Raw genomic sequence first — 15,430 nt, 5'->3', positions numbered from 1 at the left:
GGAGTGGTCAACTGCGTCTGAATCCGCCTTAGAACAGATATCTTCCTCTGGATTACAATCTGGAGAGGGGTGTGGAGGGTTTGCCATTGAACCCACCATGGAGCGTTGTATGCATGACATTGTATTGCCACGCAAAACTCTTCTCTTTTTCTCTACATGTTCAGCATGACTGTGTACAATATCTAACATGCATACAAAAACATATAGTGAGATTATGTAAAGAGAGCATGCAGAAGTCTAGAGTAATGGTAACAACTAGTGGATGGATCCAAAAATAATGATAAACAAGGTAGGGGTTCAAATCCTGTCATCCCTACCTATTACTTCTCCTATGGGCAGTAATGAGGGATCAATTGAGATCGATTCAAATTGGACAAAATTCAGAGTTTCATTTTTCTATATGCATGTGGTACAAAAATCATCCTTTTCTTTACTGCTTTATCTCCCGGAAAGCGCTCTTAGTTCAGTTCGGTAGAACGTGTGTCTCCAAAACCCAATGTCGTAGGTTCAAATCCTACAGTGTGTGATTCTGTTCTTGTTATGTCGAAGTAGGTTGATGATTGCTTTAATTTAATAAAAACAGATGATGATTGCTTTACTATTTGTTTCCCACCCAAGATGAACAACATAGGCATACCCTAGGTGACCAGATATTAGACAGAGATACTATTCATTGCTGTCTCGATATGTGCCCCACAACTAATTTAGAACTCAAGTTTGAACATCAATTTGGACCTGACTTGGAGTCTAAGAGGTGAACAGGACAATAAAGTAGCAAGTAATATTAAGCAATGCATAACATAAGCAGAAACAAAAGAGTGTGACCTCTCTTGTGGACCTGTGTACTCCTCAGGTTCATCATCTGAGTCGTTGATGGTGATGCCATTGCAGTGGGTGACGGCGGCAGTGAAGGAGATCTGAGGCGGCGAAAGACGGTCAGGAGTCATGATGTCTGGTTTGGTGGATGCTTCTGACGATGGAGCAGCTCAGGTGAGGTGGACGACGTCGTGGTAGGAGCAGGACAAACCACACAAAGTTTTCTTCGACACCTACCTGTAACTGAAGTAATTATGTAAGGGCTCATTTGGCTTGCATGATTCTAACAACACAGGGATAGGCGGAAAAACACCGGAATAGGATATGAATGCACATGGGAAACAGAGCATTTGTGAACACATGATTTCTATCAACTTAGGTGTTTGGTTCACAGGAAAAGGAGGAGCAGAGGAATGCAAAGAAACATGGCCAAAATAAAGTGAAACCATATGAAAGCGTGTACAGTTAGAATGTTATTCTGCCACTAATGCACTTGGTCTTGTTTTCATGCATGGGATTTTGAAAATTAGGTCCAAGTGGATGTTTTTCTCCATTCCTTTCAACAAAATGCATGAATAATTGAATAGTAGAGTGCCATGGGAAAATTTCCTATTGCTATGTTTTTCCGTTGAACCACAATAGCCCTAATGGATCGACATGAATGTAGAGTAATAAGTGATGCGACAAGTGTACAACCTCTTTGTCGTAGCCATGTCAACCTCAGCATCGTTGGATTGGTCACTGAAGAAGTTGAGGCAGAGGTGGCTGTCAGAGGTGTGGAGGAAGATCTGAGAAATCTGTAGACGATGTCCAGGGCACTGCTCTATTGTGATGAAGCGTACATAGCGTTGTCATTCTGGTCGCGAACGTGTACGTATATACGATCGGTCTGTCTGCGGGCTGCAGCGGTGAACCGTGGCCGTGCAAGGAAGGGCACGTGTTAGAGTAGAGGCACGCATGTGTCGTAGTAGAGGCGCACACGTAGCATGTACACATACGTACAACGGCCAGGGTGCAAGAAAGTAAATATGGCCACGTACATACATACGGGCGGGGTCTCGAATGCCTACTCGCGCATACGTACGGCCAGGACTCGTGTACATGGCTGGGTCGGAACGGAGAAACTGCGTCGTCGTCGTGTTCATGGGGAGGCAACAGAATGCGTCGTGTTCATCGGGAGGCAACGGAACGCGTGTTGTTCATCGGGAGCCAACCGGCTTGGATGGAACAGGCAATGGAAACGAGGCCTGGCATACCGCAGAATGGAGGAAACGGCCTTGTGTTCGACCGGCCACAGTGGAAACGGGATCCTGTTCATTGGGAGGGGCCTGGCGTACCGCAAAACGGAGGAAACAGACCTCCTACGGTGGAAACGGGGTCTTGTTGATCGGGAGGGGTGTGGCGTACCGCAAAACGGAGGAAACGGACTTGTGTTGGAGCACTCTGGTCGAAACGGGGGTCCAGTTCATCGGGTGGGGTGTGGCGTACTGCAAAATAAGACTCCGCGGGATACTGTTCATCTCCACCGTCGACCTCCTCCAGCCTCCACGGGCTCCTGTTCATCCACCGTCGACCTCCTCCAGCCTCCACCTGCGACTGTTCATCCACGGGCTCCAGTTCTTCCAGCCTCCACCACGCGCTCCTGCACCGGCTATTGTTCAACCAGCCCTCCACACGGGGGTCCTGTTCAACCACCCCTCCACGGGCTACTGTTCATCCAGCCCTCCACCGGCTACTGTTCTACCAGCCCTCCACCGGCTACTGTTCATCTAGCCCTCCACGGGGTCCTGTTCATCCAGCCCTCGACGGGGTCATGTTCATCCACCGGCTCGATCGATCGGGGTACTGTTCATCAAGTGGCAACGACCTCTACTACCACGGGTTCCTATTCATCCAACCCCTCACCGGGAACTATTCATCCAAACCCCCTCAACAACGCTCACTGTTCATCCATGGAAGGAGGCAACAGTGTTCGATCGGCTTCAGTTAGCAGCAGTAGCGAAGGAATCACTCGGGTTCAGTTAACAGCTAGGGATCGATCGATCCCTCGGGTTCAGTACCGCGTAGCCTACGGTGCAATCGCTTGGGTTCAGTTAGAGCCCAATGCCTCGCTCGGATTCAGTTAGAGCATAATGCCTCGCACACACACGCGTACGTACAAGAGAAATGCGCATCGCTCGGCCCCCGACCACCCATCGTAACCGGGAACTCCCCTGATATTTTCCTCGCCCTCGCTTCTACCACAGTTTTCTCCGTCATGGACGGCCCAAAGAATGTCATGCAGCTGTGTCTCCGGCCCGTCGAGGACGAAAAACCCATTTTCTGTCATGATTTTTTGTAATAGAAGTAGGATCCCACCACATCTATGATGATACCGGGTTTTGTCACAATTATCGTCATAGAAGTGTCATAAGTATGATAGAAAAAAGTTCGCTCGGCCCAAAATATCACGGATGTGTCTTTTTTTGTAGTTCTATGGGGTGTCCCCATCCCCCGTATATAAAGGAGTTGAGGAGGGGGAGGGTCGGCCCTCTATGGCGCACCCAAGGGGGGAGTCCTACTCCCGGTGGGAGTAGGATTCTCTATTTCCCTTGTTAGAGTAGGAGAGAAGGAAGGGGAGAGAGAGGGAAGAAAGGGGGGGGCGACCCCCCACCCAATTCAGATTGGTCTAGGGGGCGCGCCCTCCACCTTGGCCTTCCTCTCCTCTTTTCCATGAAGGCCCAACAAGGCCCATATACTCCCCGGGGGGTACCAGTAACCCCCAGGTACTACGATAAATGCCCGAACTCATCCAGAACCATTTTGATGTCCAAACATAGCCTTCCAATATATCGATCTTTATGTCTGGACCATTCCGAGTGTGACACCCACAATGCGGCTATATCTCCCATGTGTCGAGGCACGACTTAGAGGCATAGACGCATGGTAGGCATGTCACAAGAGGGGTAATCTTTACACATCCCATGTACTGAATAAGAAAGGGATAAAGAGTCGGCTTACAATCGCCACTTCATAAAATACATAAATATATCATACATCATCCATAATACAATCAAGGTCCGAATACGGAACCAAATAAAGAAAGACAACCCCAAATGGTAGATCCCCGATCGTCCCAACTGGGCTCCTCTACTAATCATTCGGAAAAGAAACATAGTAATGGCCCGAATCCTCGTCGAACTCCCACTTGAGTTCAGTAGCATCCCCTGCACTAGCATCGTCGGCACCTGCATCTGTTTGGAAGTATTTGTGAGTCACGGGGACTCAGCAATCTCACAACCTCGCGATCAAAACTATTTAAGCTTATGGGTAGGAAAAGGTAGTGAGGTGGAGCTGCAGCAAGCACTAGCATATATGGTGGCTAACTTATGCAAAAGAGAGCGAGAAGAGAAGCAATGCACGGTCGAGAAACCAAAAGTGACCAAGAAGTGATCCTAAAGCTACTTACGTTCAAGCATAACACGATACCGTGTTCTCTTCCCAGACTCCGCCGAAAAGAGACCATCACGGCTACACACGCGGTTGATTCATTTTAATTAAGTTAAGTGTCAAGTTCTCTACAACCGGACATTAACAAATTCCCATCTTCCCATAACCGCAGGCACGGCTTTCGAAAGTTCAAAACCCTGCAGGGGTGTCCCAACTTAGCCCATCACAAGCTCTCACGGTCAACGAAGGATATTCCTTCTCCCGGGAAGACCCTTCAGTCTCGGAATCCTGGTTACAAGACATTTCGACAATGGTAAAACAAGACCAGCAAAGCCGCCCGATGTGCCGACAAGTCCCGATAGGAGTCACACGTATCCCGTTCTCAGGGCACACCGGATGAGACATCCTACGAGTAAAACCAACCCTCAAGTTGCCCCAAGGTGGCCCCATAGTCTACTCGGTTCGGACCAACACTCAGAGGAGCACTGGACCGGGGGGTTAAAATAAAGATGACCCTTGAGTCTACAGAGCCCAAGGGAAAAGTATATGGTGGTAGGTAAGCAAATGGTAAAACCAAGGTTGGGCATTGCTGGAGGAGTTTTATTTAAAGTGAACTGTCAAGGGGTTCCCATAACACCCAAGCGTGTAAGGAATGCAAAATTAAGGAACATAACACCGGTATGACGGAAACTAGGGCGGCAAGAGTGGAACAAAACACCAGGCATAAGGCCTAGCATTCCACCCTTTACCAAGTATATAGATGCATTAAAGTGAAGCAAGATATAATAATGATATCCTAACAATATCCATGTTCCAACATGGAACAAACTCCATCTTCACCTGCAACTAGCAACACTATAAGAGGGGCTGAGCAAAGCGCTAACATAGCCAAACAACGGTTTGCTAGGAAAGGTGGGTTAGAGGCTTGACAGGGCAATATGGGAGGCATGATATAGCAAGTGGTAGGTAGCGCGGCATAGCAATAGAGCGAGCAACTAGCAAGCAAAGATAGAAGTGATTTCAAGGGTATGGTCATCTTGCCTGCAAAGTTCTCAGCGTTGACGAAAGCTTGATCCTCGTTAGCGTACTCAACAGGTTCCTCAATCATGTACTCGTCTCCCAGCTCTACCCAAAGCAATAACATAAGCAAAGGGTCAATAATCAATCACGGTGCAATGCACAAGCAACATGATGCAAGACATGGCATGATATGCAAGACATGATATGCAATGCATACGCGTGCTCCGAAGGGAAAGAATGATCAAGGCATCAACTTGGCAAACCAAGTGTGCCGCTAGAAAGATGAGATGATTTTGGTCGAAATCGATATAAAGATCACCGGAATCGGATGCACGGTTTGCAAATGGCAAGCAAAACAAGAATGGCACAATTCTGCGATTAACAGCACGATGCCATCAAGAATGCAACAAGAAACTAAGCTACTGCACTCCAACATAGCAAAAAAGCATATGGCAGTGATCTACTCAAGATGCTTGACAAAACATGAACACTGAGCTACGGCTAAATCACACCAGAACAGGTTCAAACAAGCATGGCAAAAGTGCAAAAGATATCAACTTCACAGACTTAGTAAAAATACTAACATGCCAGAAATAACATCAGGAAGCCATGTCTAGAACAAGCAAACAACATGCTATAGGAATATATCATAGCAAACAAAGGCATGGCATGATTCTACTAAATGCATAGAACAAAAGTCCCTTACTGATAATGAGCCAAAAAGGCACGGAAGATATGATGGCACCAATGTAAACATAGCAAGTTTTATAAAAAGTTTCAGACTTAGCAGAAAACTGAGCATGGCATAAACAAAATTATGAAGGCATCTTTGCAAGCTCAAATCACTCATCACAAAGCCTTTCATGACAAAACAAGCATACCTACATCAAGATGACATGTTCATGAAGCTAACCATGGCAAGAACAAGTTCATAGCATGCATGGATCACTAACAACAACCATGGCAAAATTGATTAACATGTAAACAATCTGCCAGGAACATTTTATAGCAAAAGTAGAGCAAGATTAAGACATGCTAGGGCACTCCATAATTGCAAACAGGGCCATGGATGGATAGATCATAACCATATGTCTAAAACATCCTTACTTAAGCAACTCAAAACAAACATGGATCTCACTGTAGCATCAAGTTTACATGGAAGCAAGTCCCTGAAATCAGTAATATCACGAAGGCTACTTTGCATGCTTGTGCTAGTCACCACATTTATCACAAAAATACATGGCAAGCACCCCCGTAAAGATGACATGGCATAGTTCAGAACACATGTAGAGTTCATGCCCATATGAAGCACACATCAAATGTGACAAAAATGACAAATCATCACAATCTGCTAAGTAACAGGTGCAAACATTTCATAGCACTCCTGCATCAGTGATTTTGGCATCAAGATGGAATCAAACAAGCATGACACAATGGAATGAAATGAAGAGCATCTCCCAATGAACATTTTGATATATCATGCGCATGAAACGGAGCTACGGTCACAGAGTTATGATGCAATGAACAGGGGCATAAAACATGAGGGCAAATGACTTAGAGGAAAAACGACCTCCCGGATGGATCTAGGGTTGACTTGCACGCGAACCGAGGATCGTCGGAGTTCGACGCCGTGGTGGCCGGAGCTCGTCGGGACCTCGACGGAGAGCGCGGGGAGGCAGATCCGGTGAAGGGTCGTCCGGATCCGGCAAAGGGGGCGGCGCTTGGCGGTGGCGCGGGGGTCAACACGGAAGCTGAGGTGGTGAGGGGGCGGCCGGACGGCGTGGGAGGTGGCTGACGGCGGCCGGACGCGAAGAGGATAGCGGCGGCGCATGGCGCTCACTGGCGCTACTACCCGCGGGCGGCGGCGGCGGCGGAATGAGCCCCGCGGGCCAGACGCGGCCCTCGTGGGCCGGTGGGGGGCGCGGAGTGGCGGCGCTGACGTGGCAGGCAGGGGTTGGTCCGGGCGGCGGCGGCGCGGGTGTTCGGCCTGGACGGACACGTTCGGCGGCGGAGTGGGAAAATTTTAGGGTTTCGTCTGCGCGAGAAAATGGAGGGGATCACATATTTATAGGTAGGAGGAGGTAGGAGTGTCCAAATGGAGTGTAGTTTTCGACCACGCGATCGTGATCCGACGACGGAGGACGTGGGAGTGGTTTGGAAGGGTTATTGGGCTGTTTTGGAGGGGTGTTGGGCTGCAACACACACGAGGCCTTTGCGGTTCCCCGGTTAACCGTTGGAGCATCAAATGGACTCCAAATGACACGAAATTTGACAGGCGGTCTACCGGTGCTGTACCAAGGCCACTTGGCAAGTCTCGGTCCATTCCGAGAACATTTAACACCCGCTCATGAAAAGAGACAAAAGGGGTATGCCGGTGCAAGTAGGAGTGTCGGATTGCAAAATGGACAACGGGGAAAATGCTCGGATGCATGAGACGAACACGTATGCAAAACGAAGACACGACAAAACCACGATGGGAAATCTCATAACTTAAAGCCGAAAATGGCAAAGTCAGAGTTACAAATATGGCAAGTTACATCCGGGGTGTTACAACACTCCACCACTACGAAAAGATCGCGTCCCGAGATCTAGGACTAAAAAAACTCGAGATATTCGGAACGGAGGTGTTCCTCGCGTTCCCAGGTGGCTTCTTGGTCGGAATGGTGTGACCACTTCACTTTCAAGAATTTGATAGACTTGTTGCGAGTCTTGCGCTCAGTTTCTTCAAGAATAGCAACGGGATGCTCATGATAAGACAGGTCTTCTTGGATATCAATTTCTTTGAAGTTGATGGTGTGCTCAGGAGTCTTGAAGCACTTGCGAAGCTGTGACACATGAAACACGTCGTCCACGTTTGTGAAGTTGGACGGGAGCTCAAGTTGATAGGCGAGATCGCCTCTTTTGCCAATGATCTTGAAAGGACCCACGTATCTAGGGGCAAGCTTCCCTTTGATACCGAAGCGACGAGTGCCTTTCATTGGAGAGACGCGGAGGTAGACATGGTGTCCGATCTTGAAAGCCAAGTCACGGTACTTGCTATCATAGTAACTCTTCTGGCGCGATTGTGTGGCTTTGAGATTTTCACGGACAACTTTGCACATTTCTTCAGCTTCTGTGATTAAGTCATTGCCAAGAAGTTGGCGTTCACCAGTCTCTGACCAATTAAGAGGGGTACGACACTTTCTGCCATAGAGTATCTCGAATGGGGCCTTGCCCGAACTCGCTTGGAAACTGTTGTTGTAGGAGAACTCAACATATGGAAGACAATCTTCCCACTTCATACCGAAGGAAATGACACAAGCCCTGAGCATATCTTCAAGGATTTGATTGACTCGCTCGACTTCTCCACTAGTTTGAGGATGGAAGGTTGTGCTGAAGCAAATGTTGGTGCCCATAGCCTTCTGAAAGGAGTCCCAGAACTTAAAAGTGAAGATGCTTCCATGATCTGAAGATATCAACTATGGAATGTCGTGCAAGGAGACAATCATGGAGGTGTGTAGCTCTGCCAGCTGTGCTGCTATGATAGATTCTTTGATTGGAAGGAAATGAGCCACTTTAGTAAGCTTGTCGATGACGACGAAGATAGCATCATTTCCACGCTTGGACTTGGGAAATCCAGTTACAAAGTCCATCTCAATATGGTCAAACTTCCATTCTGGAATGTCAAGAGGTTGGAGGAGACCAACTGGCCGTTGGTGTTCTGCTTTCACCCTTCTGCAGACATCACATTCATTCACGAACTGAGCAATTTCTCGCTTCATTCGAGTCCACCAATACGACTGCTTGAGGTCATGGTACATCTTTGTACTTCCAGGATGAATGGATAGAAGGGAATTGTGCGCCTCGTTCATAATGACTTTCCTTAGATTTCCTTTAGGAACCACAATTCGATCCTCGAAGAATAGAGTGTCTTTGTCATAAATGCGATAGCACTTGTACTTGGGTTGGCTCTTGGCAATCCCATTTTTCACCTTCTTCACCATGGCATCAAGAAGTTGTGCCTCACGAATTAGATCTTCCAATGTAGGAAAGACTTGGAGGTTGGCAAGAAAGCCTTGAGGAACAACTTGGAGGTTCAGTTTGCGGAAAGCTTCACAAAGGTCCGGTTGGAAGGGCTTGAGAATTAGGCTATTGCAGTAAGCCTTCCTGGTCAAAGCATCTACAATGACATTGGCCTTGCCTAGAGTATATTCAATACTCAGATTGTACTCTTGAATCATTTCGACCCAATGAGTCTGCCTGAGGTTGAGGTTGGGCTGAGTGAAGATGTACTTGAGGCTCTTATGATCTGTGAAGATGTCCACTTTCCTTCCCAACAAGAGATGTCTCCACATTAATAATGCATGGACAACTGCCGCCAACTCGAGGTTATGAGTGGGGTAGTTCTTTTCGTTGGTCTTCAATTGGCGCGAGGTATAGGCCACAACTTTCTTCTCTTGCATTAACACATCACCGAGACCTTGTAGGGAGGCATCACAGAAAACTTTGAATGGTTTGGATTCATCAGGAGGAGTCAAAACAGGCATTGTGACTAACTTCTCTTTGAGGGTGTTGAAAGCAACGTCACACTCAGGCGTCCAGACATACTTGGCATGCTTCTAGAGGAGGTTGGAAAGAGGCTTTGCAATATTATAGAAATTCTCAACGAATCTTCGACAATAGCTTGCAAGCCCAAGAAAACTGCGGAGCGACTTGACATTCTGAGGCGGTTCCCAATTCACAATTGCAGACACCTTCTCAGGATTAACAGTGATGCCCTTGGCGGAGATGATATGCCCAAGGTAAAGAACTTCGTCAAGCCAGAACTCACATTTGGAAAACTTTGCATAGAATTGATGCTCTCTGAGTTTGTCGAGTACCAATCTCAAATGCTTGGCATGATCCTCCTTATTCTTGGAAAAGACCAAAATATCATTGAGATACACCAGGACGAAATCATTTGTGTAAGGGTTGAAGATGAAGTTCATCATGCGAGAGAATGTTGGAGGAGCATTGACAAGGCCGAAAGACATGACAGTATATTCATAAGAACCATAGCTTGTTCTGAATGTTGTCTTGGGGATATCTTGTTCACGAATGCGAATCTGATGATAACCCATACGGAGGTCAAGCTTGGAGAATACTTGAGCACCCTTAAGTTGCTCGAAAAGCTCATTGATGTTGGGAAGTAGGTACTTGTTCTTTATTGTTTTCTTGTTCAATGGACGGTAGTCGACGCAGAGTCGTTCCGTTCCATCCTTCTTCTTGACAAAAAGAACACCACAACCCCATGGAGATGAACTCGGTCTAATCAGACCCATGCGCTCTTGTTCATCGAGTTGTTTCTTCAACTCCTTCAACTCTTCTGGTCCAAGCTTGTAAGGACGTTTGCAAATAGGTTCCGTGCCAGGCTCAAGACCGATAACGAATTCAACTAGCCGGAGAGGAGGCATTCCTGGAAGCTCTTCTGGAAAGATGTCTTGATATTCACAAACGACTGGAATCTGACAGATGGCATTCAACTCGCCCTTCTCATTGAGAGAAAACAGTCGAATGGTATCATCACGAGCGGCATAGATGATCACATCCTCAGAAGAGTGTGTCAATTAAATCAGCCTGGTAGCACAATCAAGCTGAGCCTTGTGCTTAGAAAGCCAGTCCATCCCGACAATTAGGTCAATATCAGAGTCACCAAGAACAATTGGAGAGGACAGAAATTTATAGTCTCCAAACTAGACAGAGACTGGAGGAAATATGCACTAGAGGCAATAATAAAGTTATTATTTTATTTCCTTATATCATGATAAATGTTTATTATTCATGCTAGAATTGTATTATCCGGAAACATAATACTTGTGTGAATACATAGACAAACTAAATGTCACTAGTGTGCCTCTACTTGACTAGCTCGTTAATCAAAGATGGTTATGTTTCCTAACCATAGACATGTGTTGTCATTTGATTAACGGGATCACATCATTAGGAGAATGATGTGATTGACATGACCCATTCCATTAGCTTAGCACCCGATTGTTTAGTATGTTGCTATTGCTTTCTTCATGACTTATACATGTTCCTATGACTATGAGATTATGCAACTCCCGTTTTCCGGAGGAACACTTTGTGTGCTACCAAACATCACAACGTAACTGGGTGATTATAAAGGATCTCTATAGGTGTCTCCAAAGGTACATGTTGGGTTGGCGTATTTCGAGATTAGGATTTGTCACTCTGATTATCGGAGAGGTATCTCTAGGCACTCTCGGTAATGCACATCACATAAGCCTTGCAAGCATTGCAACTAATGAGTTAGTTGCGAGATGATGTATTATGAAACGAGTAAAGAGGCTTGCCGGTAACGAGATTGAACTAAGTATTGAGATACCGACGATCGAATCTCGGGAAAGTAACATACCGATGACAAAGGGAACAAAGTATGTTGTTATGCGGTCTGACCGATAAAGATCTTCGTAGAATATGTGGGAGCCAATATGAGCATCCAGGTTCCGCTATTGGTTATTGACCGGAGACATGTCCCAGTCATGTCTACATTGTTCTCGAACCCGTAGGGTCTGCACGCTTAACGTTACGATGACAGTTTCATTATGAGTTTATATATTTTGATGAACTGAAGTTTGTTCGGAGTCCCGGATGTGATCACGGACATGACGAGGAGTCTCGAAATGGTCGAGACATAAAGATTGATATATTGGAAGCCTATGTTTGGACATCGGAAGTGTTCCGGGTGAAATCGGCATTTTACCGGAGTACCGGGAGATTACCGGAACCCCCCGGTAACCTAATGGGCCTTAATGGGCCTAGTGGAGGAAGAGGAGAGGAGGCCTAGGGGCTGCCGCACGCCCCTCCCCCCCCAAGTCCTAATTGGACAAGGAGGGGGGCGGCGCCCCCCTTTCCTTTCTTCCCTCTCCTCCTTCCCCCCCCCCAAGTCCTAATCCAACTAGGGAAAGGTGGGGAGTCCTACTCCCGGTAGGAGTAGGACTCCTCCGGCGCGCCTCATCCTAGGGCCGACCGCACCCCCCCTTTGCTCCTTTATATACGGGGGCAGGGGGCACCTCTAGACACACAAGTTGATCCTCGTGATCGTTTTCTTAGCCGTGTGCGGTGCCCCCTTCCACCATACTCCTCGATAATATTGTAGCGGTGCTTAGGCGAAGCCCTGCGACGGTAGAACATCAAGATTGTCACCACGCCGACGTGCTGACGGAACTCTTCCCCAACACTTTGCTGGATCGGAGTCCGGGGATCGTCATCGAGCTGAACGTGTGCTAAAACTCGGAAGTGTTGTAGTTTCGGTGCTTGATCGGTCGGGCTGTGAAGACGTACGACTACATCAACCGCGTTGTCATAACGCTTCCGCTGTCGGTCTACGAGGGTACATAGACAACACTCTCCCCTCTTGTTGCTATGCATCACCATGATCTTGCGTGTGCGTAGGAATTTTTTTGAAATTACTACGTTCCCCAACAGTGGCATCTGAGCCTAGGTTTTATGTGTTGATGTTATATGCACGAGTAGAACACAAGTGAGTTGTGGGCGATATAAGTCATACTGCTTACCAGCATGTCATACTTTGGTTTGGCCGTATTGTTGGATGAAGCGGCCCGGACCGACATTACGCGTATGCTTACGCGAGACTGATTCTACCGACGTGCTTTGCACATAGGTGGCTGGCGGGTGTCAGTTTCTCCAACTTTAGTTGAACCAAGTGTGGCTACGCCCGGTCCTTGCAAAGGTTAAAACAGCACCAACTTGACAAACTATCGTTGTGGTTTTGATGCGTAGGTAAGATTGGTTCTTGCTTAAGCCCATAGCAGCCACGTAAAACTTGCAACAAACAAAGTAGAGGACGTCTAACTTGTTTTTGCAGGGCATGTTGTGATGTGATATTGTCAAGACATGATGCTAAATTTTATTGTATGAGATGATCATGTTTTTTAACCGAGTTATCGACAACTGGCAGGAGCCATATGGTTGTCGCTTTATTGTATGCAATGCAATTGCGCTGTAATGCTTTACTTTATCGCTAAGCGGTAGCGATAGTGGTGGAAGCATAAGATTGGTGAGACGACAACAATGCTACGATGGTGATCAAGGTGTCGCGCCGGTGACGATGGTGATCATGACAGTGCTTCAAAGATGGAGATCGCAAGCACAAGATGATGATGGCCATATCATATCACTTATATTGATTGCATGTGATGTTTATCTTTTATGCATCTTATCTTGCTTTGATTGACGGTAGCATTTTAAGATGATCTCTCACTAATTATCAAGAAGTGTTCTCCCTGAGTATGCACCGTTGCGAAAGTTCTTCATGCTGAGACACCACGTGATGATCGGGTGTGATAGGCTCTACGTTCAAATACAACGGGTGCAAAACAGTTGCACACGCGGAATACTTAGGTTATACTTGACGAGCCAAGCATATACAGATATGGCCTTGGAACACGGAGACCGAAAGGTCAAGCGTGAATCATATAGTAGATATGATCAACATAGTGATGTTCACCAATGAAACTACTCCATCTCACGTGATGATCGGACATGGTTTAGTTGATTTGGATCACGTGATCACTTAGAGGATTAGAGGGATGTCTATCCAAGTGGGAGTTCTTTAGTAATATGATTAATTGAACTTAAATTTATCATGAACTTAGTACCTGATAGTATCTTGCTTGTTTATGTTTGATTGTAGATAGATGGCCCGTGCTGTTGTTCCGTTGAATTTTAATGCGTTCCTTGAGAAAGCAAAGTTGAAAGATGATGGTAGCAATTACACGGACTGGGTCCATAACTTGAGGATTATCCTCATTGCTGCACAGAAGAATTACGTCCTGGAAGCACCGCTGGGTGCAGGCCTGCTGCTGGAGCAACACCAGATGTTATGAACGTCTGGCAGAGCAAAGCTGATGACTACTCGATAGTTCAGTGTGCCATGCTTTACGACTTAGAATCGGGACTTCAACGACGTTTTGAACGTCATGGAGCATATGAGATGTTCCAGGAGTTGAAGTTAATATTTCAAGCAAATGCCCGGATTAAGAGATATGAAGTCTCCAATAAGTTCTATAGCTGCAAGATGGAGGAGAACAGTTCTGTCAGTGAGCATATACTCAAAATGTCTGGGTATAATAATCACTTGATTCAATTGGGAGTTAATCTTCCAGATGATTGCGTCATTGACAGAATTCTCCAATCACTTTCACCTAGCTACAAGAGCTTCATGATGAACTATAATATGCAAGGGATGAATAAGACAATTCCCGAGCTCTTCGCAATGCTGAAAGCTGCGGAGGTAGAAATCAAAAAGGAGCATCAAGTGTTGATGGTCAACAAGACCACTAGTTTCAAGAAAAAGGGCAAAGGGAAGAAAAAGGGGAACTTAAAAAAGAACAGCAAGCAAGTTGCTGCTCAGGAGAAGAAACCCAAATCTGGACCTAAGCCTGAAACTGAGTGCTTCTACTGCAAGCAGACTGGTCACTGGAAGCGGAACTGCCCCAAGTATTTGGCGGATAAGAAGGATGGCAAGGTGAACAAAGGTATATGTGATATACATGTTATTGATGTGTACCTTACTAATGCTCGCAGTAGCACCTGGGTATTTGATACTGGTTCTGTTGCTAATATTTGCAACTTGAAACAGGGACTACGAATTAAGTGAAGATTGGCTAAGGACGAGGTGACGATGCGCGTGGGAAATGGTCCCAAAGTCGATGTGACCGCGGTCGGCACGCTACCTCTACATCTACCTTTGGGATTAGTATTAGACCTAAATAATTGTTATTTGGTGCCAGTGTTGAGCATGAACATTATATCTGGATCTTGTTTAATGCGAGACGGTTATTCATTTAAATCAGAGAATAATGGTTGTTCTATTTATATGAGTAATATCTTTTATGGTCATGCACCCTTGAAGATTGGTCTATTCTTATTAAATCTCGATAGTAGTGACACACATATTCATAATGTTGAAACCAAAAGATGCAGAGTTGATAATGATAGTGCAACTTATTTGTGGCACTGCTGTTTAGGTCATATCGGTATAAAGCGCATGAAGAAACTCCATACTGATGGACTTTTGGAACCACTTGATTATGAATCACTTGGTACTTGCGAACCGTGCCTTATGGGCAAGATGACCAAAACACCGTTCTCCGGTACTATC

At 46.3% G+C, this 15,430-nt stretch overlaps 1 non-coding gene across 1 annotated transcript; it reads left to right on the top strand.

Annotated features, from left to right (window-relative positions):
• The first annotated feature begins 452 nt into the window (after positions 1–452).
• Positions 453–526, top strand: TRNAW-CCA (transfer RNA tryptophan (anticodon CCA)). Its single transcript has one exon. It is a non-coding gene; the product is annotated as a tRNA-Trp (tRNA).
• Positions 527–15,430: the final 14,904 nt, after the last annotated feature.

Source organism: Triticum aestivum, chromosome 2A (assembly GCF_018294505.1).
Source record: "Triticum aestivum cultivar Chinese Spring chromosome 2A, IWGSC CS RefSeq v2.1, whole genome shotgun sequence".
NCBI classification, from domain to species: Eukaryota; Viridiplantae; Streptophyta; class Magnoliopsida; order Poales; family Poaceae; genus Triticum; species Triticum aestivum.
The sequence above is the reverse complement of the archived record's forward strand: the minus strand, read 5'-3'. Positions and strand labels throughout refer to the sequence as shown.